This window comes from Lissotriton helveticus, chromosome 5_1 (assembly GCF_964261635.1).
Source record: "Lissotriton helveticus chromosome 5_1, aLisHel1.1, whole genome shotgun sequence".
NCBI lineage: Eukaryota > Metazoa > Chordata > Amphibia > Caudata > Salamandridae > Lissotriton > Lissotriton helveticus.
This window is the reverse complement of record NC_136065.1, coordinates 1,423,256,269-1,423,269,640: the sequence shown is the minus strand read 5'-3', so window position 1 is coordinate 1,423,269,640 and position 13,372 is coordinate 1,423,256,269.

Genomic DNA, 13,372 nt, shown 5'->3' with positions numbered 1-13,372 from the left:
AGATAAGAGACCACACACTATTATCTGGAATACCGAAGATCCAGGTTTTTAAGGACTTCCTAAAAATAGGTTCTGTTTGTGTGTGTCTAAGTTGTGTTGGCAGGGAGTTCCAAGCTTTGGTCCATAGGACCACCATTGTTTTTCCACCTCTACTTTTAAGTTTAAAATTGGGGAGTGTTAAAAGGTTCTCTGAAGATAACTGTAGAGTGCGTTGCGTGGTATATGGCTCAGTTCTGGAATTTAGGTAATCTAGTCCGTTTTTTTTTTGTGGTTTTATAAATGATAGTCAGGACCTTAAAAAGAATCCTCTTTTGGACAGGTAGACAATGGAGGTTTTTTAGTGATGTTGCTGGGGAGGAGTCTCTAGGCAGTTTGAGTACCAGCCTTGCTGCAGCATTCTGGACTACCTGTAGTCTTCGCAGGACCAATTGTTTTTGTTCCTGCATAAAGACTATTACAGTAGTCTAGACGAGATAGGATTAAGGCTGCTACCACCATGTCCTTAGCAGGCATTGGGAGTAGATCGAAGAATTTTCTCAGAATTTGTATTATTTCAAAACAAGTGCCTGCCACAGCGAGAGCTTGCTTGTGGAAGGATAATGTGTGATCAAATTTTGGTTCCCAGATTTCTCACCGTGTCTACAGTATTGGGATGTGGAGCTGAATTTGACAGCCACCACTGGTCAGGTCTGAAAACGGTGTACTTGCCAAACAGCATAATCTCTGTTTTAGAGCTGTTACATTTAAGATGATTCAGTTTCATCCAATCCATCACTGCTGTCAAACAGTGTTGAAATTGTTCTTCCGCCACGGTAGAATTTTTATCATTGGTGAGGATCAGTTGAGTGTCATCTGCATAGGCGATGGATTTAACATCATAAGTGTCCCTCAGAAAGAGCAGTGGTGCCATATAAAGGTTCAAAAGGGTTGGGCTCCAGGACGAGCCCTGAGGAACTGATGCCAGCCATTTTTCTCCCAATTTGTAACATCCCAATGTTACAATCTGATGCCTGTTTTCTAAAAAACATGAAATCCAGGCCAATGCATTGTTCGTGATTCCAGTGTGCAAGTCTGTCTCTCAGGATATCATGAGAGACTGTGTCAAATGCCGCTGACAAGTCCAACAGAAACAGTACTTCCTCCTTACCCTGATCAAGGGCAAGTTTTAAGGCCTTGGTGGTATGCAGTAGTACTGATTCTGTTGAATGACCGGGTTGGAAACCAGATTGCTTGGGATGTAGGATGTAAGCTTCTTGCATGAAATCATTGAGTTGAATGATAACAAGCTTCTCTGCAATTTTACTCAAGCATGGCAACAACGAAATTGGCCTAAGATTGGAAAGGGTAGTGGGATCCAAAAGTTTATTTTTTTGAAGTGGCTTCACGGCAGCGTTTTTCCAGATGTCAGGGAATTTAGCTAGCCTGAAAGTGGCATTGATAATCTGGTTGATAATGGGATTTACGGTGTCCAGCAGCGCATGTAAGATTTGTGGGGGACATGGATCGAAAGGCGAACCAGATTTACAGGAGAGGATAGGGTGCCTAGATTGTTCTAAATGAATGTCCTTAAAACATGTAAATTCCTTTTTCCCCCTGAGATCTGGACTTTTTTCGTTTGGGTGGGGTGATTTTGTAAAGTGTTTCTTTAAATCAAGACTTTTCTTGTCGAAGAAATCAGCAATTCGATCACATAGGTTCTGTGATGGAGGGATTTCCTGTTGTAGGCTTTTTGGGTTGGTAAATAATTTTACAATATTAAAAGTAGTCTTCTGGTTATCTGCTTTATTTATTGATCTAAGTGCTGATTTAAAAAGTCCCAGTTCTTGTGGTTTGTAGTTTTTCCGCCATTGCTTCTCTAATTTTCTACATTGTCCCTGCAAGGCTTCTAAACTAAGGGTAAACCGGGGAGATTACCTTTTTTTCTTTTTTTTTTCTTTAGGGGAGCTAAAGTGTTGACCAGTGACAGCATCCATTCATTAAAAAGTTTGTTGTCAATTTCAGGATCAACTGTAAGAATGGGTTTTCCGGCTTCTGCTATGCTCTGCAGATTGGGATTAGAGAGCAAGTTATTCCACTTCCGTGTGAAACCTGATTGCCCAGATTTTTTTTCTGGTTGGATGTTATTAAAGTCGAACTTGAAGGAATTAACTTATGATCTGACCAAATTATCACAACTGGAGTGGTGGTGGTTAAATTGGCTGCATTTGTGCATATCCCATCCAGGGTGTGTCTCGCATGATGTGTGGCCCCCTTTGTCAGCTGTTTTAGCCCCAATTTATTTATGATTTCTGTGAAGGAGTTGGTGTTAGGAGTATCTGCTGCTTCAAGAAGGAGATTAAAATCACCTAAAAGTGCAAAATTTGAGTAGCTGACCACTAAGGAACTCATGCTTTTGCCCAAAGTATCTAAAAACTTGAGAGCAGAACCCAGAGGCCTATAAATAAGGGTCCCCGCAAAAGTAGTGAAACTGTCTAATTTAAAACTAAAACAGAAGCTTTCTGCTTCCTTTAGTTCCATAATATCGGAAATGGAGCACTTCAGGTGGTCCTTATATACTAAGGCTATACCAACTCCTTTTTGCCCGTTTCTATCCAACCTGGAACTAGTATTGCCAAAAAGAGGAGCTTGTCTTATATCAGGGTTGAAACATTCCGTTAGCCATGTTTCCGTTACAAAAAGACATTCAAAGTTCCAATCACTCAGCATGTCTTAAAAGTGCAAGGCATTTTTTTGCTAAAGATCTTGCGTTTATAAGGCCACAACATAGATGTTTGGGTTGAGTTTTTCCCTTGTCCAGCGCATGGTTGCAGGTATATTTACTTGCAAGGCAGGAGAAAGGGCCTTTGATGTTTTCTGTTGGCATGGGGGATTGGCATATATTAGCTATTGGTTTGAGTGATGTAAGTTCTTTTCTAGTGTAAGAACAACGGTCTGGTTCAAAAGCGGCAGCATTTCTGACCCTGGCCATGTATCGGGCTCGGGCAAGCGCAGACAGGCTTGCCGCTGGCGCGCCTGCTTAGCGTCGAGCAATGCACCCAGTTTTTATGTAGGGGGAAAGTGGCCACTAGACCGCTAACCTCCCCGAACCGGAAGTCGCCTATTTCTCCCTCCACTGAAGCGGGACGTGACCCGTGGTGGACCGTGGAGGGGTGACCGAGATGAAAAACAGACAGAGGAGAGGTCTGATTCAAGTAAGATAATATTAAAACGATGTGCCAATATATGCTGTGCAAATCAGTGCAGATACAGTGCAAATTCAGTGAAGTAAAAACATAGTTAAAACCAATTAAATGAAAGCAAATGTGAGCAGTTCTAAATCATATAGGTACAAGCGTCAGTATTTTTAACGAAGTGTCCACACACAAAGCTTTGTTCATCCTTTGCGGCACCCGCAGGAGGGCATTGTCATACTTCATCTTACCCTACACATGCGCAGGAGCACCTTTTGTTTATTTTCCTTTTGGAGCACGCGCAGGAGCGCATGGCTGCATTTCACATTTCCTTACACTCGCAGTGGAGCGCTTGTGTTTCCTTGCCTTTCCGACAAGCACAGGAGCGCGTTGCCGCCTATACTTAACCCACACTCGCGCAGGAGTACTGGTGTTACTTTTTTCTGTTAAAGAAGGAACAGAAGTGTTCACAAGATACCTTCCTGTTTGTCCTATTCCCCTCCACCTGAAGACCTCTTATCTCTCCTCATCCTTACGTCTCCAGGTGACTATATACCCTTTGGCAACACCCCATGTGTTGGTGTGAGTGATGTATGTGTAAAATCCCAGGAAAGGGAGGGCAGACTCACTAATCATATGGTTATCTCCTTTCTCGGCCGGTGATTCTCAGGAGAGTTTCCTCAGCATCGGTAGGAATACCCCACCAGGTCTTCACGTAAGTCATCTCCACCCAACGCCTTTAGGACTCCTTCCCCTGGTCCGATCCTTACCCTGGTCAGTATACATTCCTTTGCTAGGGGAAGGTGGGGGATGGTGGAGGTTGTTTACGTCATCCCAGCGAGATTGCTCCACAAGTACATTAGGTAAGACTTGTGGGGTCCTGACAGAACTTGAAGTCCACATTATATATCTCGCCAGAACGTCATGAGCAACCCCGACACCACCCTGCAGGACATAGCAGCCATGTTGACCTGCATGCAGGCAGAAAACCTGAGCCTACGCCAGGACATAACGACCTTACAAAGCCTGATAGCCGTTGGACAAACAGGGGCTTGGGGTCCCTACCCTGCTGTTAGGGCCAATTAGGAGGATGTTTTATGACCCCCCTTATTCAATCCTGGGGGATCCTTACCCGCTTCTCATGGACCAAACCCTCCCATACAAGTGATAGCACCTCAACCAGTCCAGCTAGCCGCCCCAGAACGTTTTTATGGCGATAGCTTCAAATACAGCATCTTCCTCAATCAATGCCACTTGCACTTCATGGCGCATGCTTCTGCCTTCCCGGATGACGCCCACAAGGTTGCATTCATCCTGTCCTATCTCGGAGAAGACGCCGCCCAGTGGTCGATAGCATTGGTTGAAAATGACAACCCTAAGCTGTATAGCCTCCCTTAAGGAAACCCTACGAAGGATGTTTGCCCGTCATACGTTCGTACAAGCTGCAGACAATAAACTCCTAAACCCTAAACAGGACACATCCGATCTGTTACATTACATTACCACTTTCAAAAGACTGGTTATCGAGGCTAAGTGGCCTGAACCCAAAATGATATCCGTATTCTACAGATGCTTATGAGATGAGGTAAAGGATCTTATTTCGCAACTGTCCGAACCCCCGGAGGACATCGGATCCTTCATCGACTTGGTGGCCAAAATGAACTACAGAATGCAGGAGCGGAAAAACGTGAAATCCAAAGGCAATGACTCCAGGTTCATTCCGTTCAGAGTCAAACCCAGGAACAAGCCGGTGAAAATACATGAGTCACCCGAACCGATGCAAATAGGCATAATCCATGGTCCCCTATCCCAAGAAGAAAAGAAAAAAGGCAAAAACAGAATCTATGCCAATATTGCAGCAAAAGAGGACACTTTGTCAAAGAATGTCCGGTGAAACCAGCCAAGACAAGACCGAACAAACCATACGCTCTTTCCATAACGCGGAGAGATGGAGCGGGAAATGATGTAACCCAGTAGGTACAGGGGTGGTCTACTGGGGTCTTCGTCCATGCAGACCCCTATCTTCAAACTCCTTGACAACATCCAACATGTGGGCATAGGAGTAACGTTACACTCACAGACGGGCCAAACATGGTTGATCACAGCCCTCATCGACTCTGGTGCTACAGGAAACTTCATTGACACCCAGTACATGGATGGTTTGGGCATATCTACAGTGACAAAGAAAAACCTGAAATCGTGAAGGCAGTGAATGGCACCAACCTAACATCCGGGATTATACGTTTCCAAATAGTTACCATGAAGATGACGTGTGGGAACGGGCACACAGAGACCATCACCTTTAACGTTATTGATGCGCCTCAGTTCAAGATCATACTGGGTCTTCCATGGTAGCTAAACCACAACCCATACATCAACTGCGTAACCCGAACCATGACGTTAGATTCCTCTCATTGAAACTCCGCCTGCTATCCACAGGAGACCGTATCCGGTAGGCGGAAGATACAAGCCCACGCAGTGCCTCTAAGGGAAATGGGTACGGTCACTCAAGGGGGTATTCCGGAGGATTGTGCAGATCTGGCCTCTGTGTTCGACAAGAAGGGGGCTAATGCCTTACCACCTCATCGCTCCTTCGATTGCAGGATATACCTCATCCCTGGTTCTATTCTCCCATGTAGCCACATCTACTGTCTCACGGATAAAGAAAACAATCACTTACGCGTCTATTTGGACAAATTCCTACTAAACGGTTTCATATGCCACTTCAAATTGTCTGTCTCTTCTTCCCTCTTTTTCTAGGCAAAAAAGAGGGAGACCTGAGAATGTGTATAGACTACAGGGCCATGAAAACCATAACGATAAAAAACTGTATCCCTTATCACTTATATCCAACCTATTGGATCCAGTGAAAGACATCACCATCTATACTAAACTGGACGTGAGTGGAGCCTACCATCTCTTCCGGGTCTGGGAGGGAGACAAGTGGAAGACCGCATTCAGAACAAAATATGGTCTGTTTGAGTACGAGGTCGTGCCCTTCGAACTCTGCATAGCCCCAGCGGCCTTCCAGTACTTCATCGACGAGGTATTAAGGGAATAGATCGGTTGTTTCTGTATCGTCTACATCAACGACATCCTGATTTATTCCATGGATGTCCTCGAACACATCAGCCACGTTTGTGCTATCCTGCAACAACTACAACTCCATGGCCTCTATGTCAAGCTTGAAATAAGCGTGTTCCACACTAACATGGTCGAATTCCTGGGACACATACTAACCCCTGCAGGGATCAAAATGGACACCAGAAAAGTCAAAGCGCTACTGCAATGGCCATCGCCTTGTTCCGTCAAACAGGTCAAAAGATTCCTGGGGTTTGCTAACTATTACAGATGCTTTATCAGGTGGTTTTCTAGCATCATTACTGATTTCCTGACCACCTATCGCCCGGGAAAGGAAAACGCTAGAGCAGGCGCCCTATCCAGGTTGGACGAAACCGAAGAAGAGGCAACCAAAGCCGAACCTGTGTCCATCCTCCCTGGACATTGTTTTCAAGGGATGGTCCTTTCCTCCTCCTTCTTATCCCGGTTACACAAAGAACTAGAACAAAAAGACCCAGCAGAATGGATTGGTGAACTCATGGGGATCACTGCAGGAGACGGTTTTCTATACAAAGAAGACTGTTACAACCTCCCTTTGGAAGACCATCGGGAACAGGCTCTGTACATGTGCTATGACCATCTCTTATCTATCCATCCAGGATATCATAAAACCATGGACCTCTTACACAGATAATTCTGGTGGCCATCCAAGGACACTGACGTTCACTCCCATATAGCCCGTTGTTCCATCTGTGCTCAAGAAAGGATCCAGTCCAGACCCACAGTAGGGTTATTAAACCCTATTCCTGTGCCTCCTTATCCTTGGCACACCGTACTAAAGGACTTCATCATCGCATTACCCAGGACCAAGACAGGCTTTACCACCATCCTCACCATCGTGGATCATCTGACGAAAATGGCACACTTTGTGCCTTTGAGGAAGCTGCCATCAGCGATTGAACTGGCTTTGATCTGCGCGCACAACGTAATACGGTTACATGGGGTTCCATCAGTGTTGATCATGAATAGGGTCTCCCAGTTCATATCCAGGTTCTGGGGTGAGGTGTGTAAAAACATGGGAATGGAAGTACGTCTTTCGTATGCATATCATCCGCAAACTGATGAGCAGGTGGAAAGAACAAAGCAGACTATGGAACAATACCTCCATTGTTTGCTGCTGTCCATTTAAAAAGAATGGTCAGAGGTGCACTGGATGGTGGTGTATGCGTACAACAACAACAAACAAACATCCATAGGAATGTCGCCTTTCTTTTGCCTTCAAGGACGACATCCACGATCAGAGCCATGGGAAACACTGCAGACCTGTCACATAGCCACTGTGCAGTAATACCACATCCTTCTACACGATCTTTGGCAGCAAGCCCGGTTCCAGCTTGCCAAAGCCAAGGAAAGCCACAAACAACATGCCAATGCACACAGACAAGCTAAACCCAACTACAAAGCAGGGGATAAGGTGTGGGTATCGATCAAACACCTCAATCTACAGGACCCAAAAAACTGCTGCCACCATATGTAGGTCCTTACCCCATTGATAAAGTCATCAACCGGGTGTCGATGAGGCTCTCCTTGCCTGCATCCTGCCCATCCTAAGGGCCGTGCAGTTTCCCCTCCACCTCCTATACTCATGGACGATCACGAGGAATACGAGGTGAGTGCCATCCTTGATTCCCATAGGACTAGGGGGAGGCTTTTTAATCTGGTGGACTGGAAGGGGTATGGGCCAGAGGAAAGATCCTGAGAACCCTTGTCCCATGTGCACCATGCTCCCCTATTGGTTCGTGCCTTTCATGCACAGCATCCTTTCAAACCATGCACTGCCACCCCTGTGTAGGCTGAGGTTCTGCCTTGGGAAGGGGGTTGTGTCATGGCTCCTGCTCTGGGCAGGTCTTTATGGTATGCATATTGGTTAACAGGTCCATGTTCGGCAAGCAGCACAGGAAGTGCATCAGGTCAGTTGATAGCACTACCGGGTGAGACCGAATAAAGTCTGTGGTGCTCAACCTGATGGTATTTCAAGCCCTGAACTATGCACGGATACCAGCTGCTGACTTCTACATCGGAGACTTATTCCCATTTCTGCAGTGAACAGACTACACCGGTTCAAACGCACTTGCGCAGGAGCGCAGGTGTGTTGTTGCTCCTTGTAACACGTGCAGGAGCGCGCTGTTATTACTCCGGTCCATGCACCCACATGTGCGTAGGGATACCTTTACCATTGAGGCACGAGCAGGAGTGCGTGGCCGCTCTTAACCTTGTCCCGCTACCGCGCAGACGCGCCTTTTTTTTCATCCTTTTGCAGCACATGCTGGTGGGCATAGTCGCATTTAAACCTTCGCCTTTGTTGTTCTACCATTGTGACACGCACAGGAATGCGTAGTCGCACTTAACCTTGACCCGCTACCTTGCAGGAGAGCCTTCATTGTTCCACCATTGCGACACACACAGAAGCACGTAGTCGCATTTAACCTAGTCCTGCTACCGCACAGGAGCGCCTCTGTTTGTTCATCCTTTGCACCTTTGCAGGAGCGCGTTGTCGTACTTCACCTTACACTACACACGAGCAGGAGCACTTTTTGCTTCTTTTCCTTTTGCGGCACGCGCAGTAGCGCATAGCCGCATTTCACATTTCACTTTTCCCTACACTCACGCAGGAGCGCTTGTGTTTCCCTGCCTTTTCGGCAAGCGCAGGAGCGAGTTGCCGCCTATACTTAAACCGCACTTGTGCAGGAGCGCTGGCGTTATTTTCTTCTGTTAAAGCAGGAACAGGACTGTTCACAAGCTACCTTCCTGTTTGTCCTATTCCCCTCCACCTGAAGACCTCTCATCTCTGCTCATCCTTACGTCTCCAGGTGACTATATCCCCTTTGGCAACACCGTTGGTGTTGGTGTGAGTGATGTATGTGTAAAATCCCCGGGAGAAGGGAAGGCAGACGCACTAATCATATGGTTATTTCCTTATTCAGCTGGTGATTCCCAGGAGAGTTCCCTCAGCATCAGTAGGAATACCCCACCAAGTCTTTACGTAAAGCATCTCCACCCAACGCCTTAGGACTCCTTCCCCTAGTCCTATCCTTACCCTGGTCAGTATATATTCCTTTGCTAGGGGAAGGTGGGGGATGGTGGAGGTTGTTCACATCATCCTTGCGACATTGCACCACAAGTACATAAGGTAAGAATTGTGGGGTCCTGACAGTATCATCAAGTACAGATTATTTACCCATGATGGACACTAGTTTCAGTTAAAGGGAATGACTGGTTTTGCAGTAACCAAAGACCAGTAGGCTAGTGGCAACTGTTTTTTGGCTGGACTTCACCTGGAGTTCAAGGGACATCGACCTCTGTGTCCAAAGTTGCCCCACTGTGTTTGTGGGCTGAGGGGTGGCCCAGGAAGACCACTGTTGGCCAGATCAGCATCCATAGCATTCCTTCAGCATCTTCAGCATCCTGTATCCTCTGAGTCAGAACCACTTCATAGAAGCCTAGGACATTTCAGCCATGGAGCCTGGAAATTGACCAAAGACTGCTTTGACTGCAAGGTAACTGTCCTGCTAAGCCTTATCGGACCCTGTGACTTGCTCCCTGCTGGAGTTGGTCATCCACAGCGAGCCAGAGTACCCAGTTTATTGCCCTCCATCTTGTAGTGTCTGTAAAGCATACATACAACACAAAAGGAGGAGAGAGGGAGATGATTATCGATCACCCTCACAGTTCTCAATGTATCACACAAAAAGATTGATGACCAATTCAATCTGACCTCTGGTGAAAACCCTTCATTATTCGAAGCAATGTCCTCCCCCACTAAAGGGTGGCACTCCCACTCTGATACCGGGTTAGGAGTTGCTCGGCAGATGACTAGGTACATTTACCCTTGCTGTTACTATGAGTTTTCTCAGAGTGCCCCACCTAGAGTGTGCTGTGTGTCAAGGTTTGCAGTGTTTTACTGAACTGCTTTACTAAAAAGGTGTGATATGTACAAAAATAAGACATCAGCCTATACTTTTAATGGCTTGACCTGTGTACCTTCTAGTGGCAAAGATAACTTTTTTTAATGCTCATAATACTTGTTTGGACAGAGAACAGCTCCATTGTCAACTATATATGCCAATATGAAGGTGCAGACAATTGGGTTACTGGTTGAGCAACAACCACAATTCTTGTCAGGGTGAAACACAAACAAACCCCAAAATAACCTGTGCCTAACCTTCTGGTAGCTTGACATTAAAGCAGTCAGGCTTAACTTAGAGGTAATGTGTAAAATAATAAAGTGTCATTTTAAACAGTAATGCGGTGATAACAAGACACAACAAAAATCCCCCACCAATTTAGAAACATTGAGTGCAATTTATTAAATTATTTGACACTAAAACGACAACAATCCAATCATTAGAACCGAAGATATGCATTTTTTAAGGTTTATATAAAAATAGTGTTCAAAAGTTCAAAGAGCCATCTGTGGTTATCTGGTCGTGCTGGGCCAGGAAAAAGTCACAGGTTCAAGTTGATGGAGCACAAAAAGGATACTATGACCAAGTTAGGCCTGCTGAACTAAGAACCTTAAAATCCTGGTTGCAGAGCATTGCGAGATCCCGTGTTGAGGATGGGTCACACAGCGGTGGTTGTGATGAGCTGCGGACTGCGATGTGAAGACCTGTGTTGGGGATCTGTTGCACAGAGGTGGTTCTGAGGAGTTGTGGGCCTGAGATGAGAGGTCCTACATCAAGGAGGCGTTGTGCAGCGGTGGTTCACAAGAGCTGCTGGGTCCTGCATTGGGGTTGAGTCGTGCAGTGGCCGTTCCGATGCAGAGTTGCTCGGTTCTGCCCAAAGGACTACACCTGGGCAGGCAGAGCACCTTCAGGCCTATTTCCAAGGATCCAAGATTGGGCTGGGACCACTTGGGGGGGTAGGACTCAGAGTTCAGGTGTAGGGTTTAAAGTGGTTAGAGTCTTTTCTGTCCCTGAGGCTCTGATCAGGAGGCCAGTCAACTAGCTCTTTGAGTCCCTCTGGTGGTCCTGGGTTCAAGATGCAGGTCCAGTACTTCTCATGCAGGCAGAAGAGAAGCAGAGTAGTAGTCCTTCTTGCAGCGAAGCAGCACAGCAGTCCTTCTAAGTCTTCCACAGGTCCAGAGCTGTATAGAACAGTTGAGTCTCATGGTTCAGTATTTATCCTTGGTGCAAGATTTGAAGTAAGAGAAGTTTCGAGAGGATTCCACCCATAGGGTTAGGAATTTCCTTCCTCACTACCAAGGTCCCTGCTTGTCTGGGGGCACAAAAGACTAGTGTGAAAATCTTTGTGAGGGTGGTGAGGCACAGCTTTTGTGATGTACAAGTGTGTTAAGTGACTGCCCCACCCCCTATCATGTCAGAGTTGGCCCATCCTTCCAGCACATATTCCCCCTTTTTCTTACTGTCTAGAAGTAATAAACAATGACCAGCTTCTAGCTACACCTAGTCATGTGACCCAGGGTACAGGCAACAAATGGTTAGTACAAGAAAATACCAACATGCCGAAAGTCTGTGTGAATTGGGGGGTTTTGCCCTTCCCTACAACCACCTTGGGCCTTAAAATGGGATCAATAGGGGATCCTAGTTCAACCATTATCCATAGGGACGTATAAATTAATTTGTCTAAAGAAACTATTGGAAGCCCATATTAGATACCTTTGGACTCTTTATACGTTCCAGTACTAAGAGCACTTTCTGTGAATGTAATGCTCTGGTCCTGTAAAATCTTGGATTGGTGAAGATGCAATTTTAGCCTAGTTCATGTATAAACTTTGCGTTATCATATGTATTTTCAATATATCTTTCCATATTTCACACATGTTTTTCAAATATTTTTCACTGTATATCCATTGAGTTGAATGTGGATTGTCCTTTTATTTATCTCACCACAGGTGAAAGTTTCAAAAATGTTTATGTTCACTCATTACTAAAACAAATTTAGACTCCTTAGTCTGTCATCTAACTGAGCTCGATATGTGGCCGAGAAGAGCTCCTTCCCCCCCCCCCCCGAGACTGACTTAGCCACAATTGTTGTCATCCCAAAGACCCAGCCACCCTCCCCTTCCTGCAGGGACTACCGCCCAGTCTCTCTCATAAATACTGACATGAAACTTTTTGCAATTGCGTTGGCCCAGCGTCTGTGCCCCCTCCTCCACAAACTAGTCCACCCGGCCCAATGCAGCTTTATACCGTCGCGAGGCACTGGGCACTGTATATGGCGCCTGCACCTTGCTCTGGCCCACCGCCAACAGCTATCCCCGTACCTTGCAGTATTGCTCCTTGACTTTGAAAAAGCCTTTGACACAGTCGACTAGTCACACTTGGCACAGGTTCTCTAACTGATGGGCATTGGCCCCCTGTTCCTACGCGCTGTTCGCGTCCTTTACTCTAATCTGCGGGCTAGGGTCCTTATCAACGGGGGCCTCTCTGATGTGTTCCGGATCAGGGGAGGCACAAGTCAAGGGGGTCCTCTTTCACCCTTGGTATTCGCATTGGCAATGGAGCCTCTGGTCTGTCTCATCCGCTCTGATGTGGTGGTCCAAGGCTGTTCCTGGGACCCCCATCACGTGGATAAAATCGCTCTCTATGCGGACGATGTCCTTCTTTTCATGGCCGATTCAGAGCATTCCGTCCCCCGCTGCCTAGAGATACTTCGAAGTTTTTAGAGCGTTTCGGGACTCCGACTTAATCCCACCAAATCCACCCTTGTTCCCCTTCAAATATCAAGAGCCTGCTTCAAGTGGCAATCCACCATTCCCATCAGGAGACGGTCCTTTAAATATCTGGGGATTTGGATAGCCCTCCTATCGGAGTTGGAATGGGCTCTAAATATCACCTCCCTGATCACCAAAACCAAAACCGAACTTAAATTCTGTCAGGCTCTGCCGCTTAATCCCCTTGGCCGTAGCGCCCTTTTTAAAATGATGATTCTCCCCCGTTTCCTTTATATTCTCCAAAACATTACCCTACACCTTCCGGGGAGTTGGTTTCGAGACTTCGATGGAGCCAGATTCCTATGGGGTCATGGGAGATCGTGCATTTCCCTGGCTCACTGCCGGATCCCGCCCTTTGACGGCGGTATGGGAGTGACGAACTTACACCTTTATCACCTCGCAACCA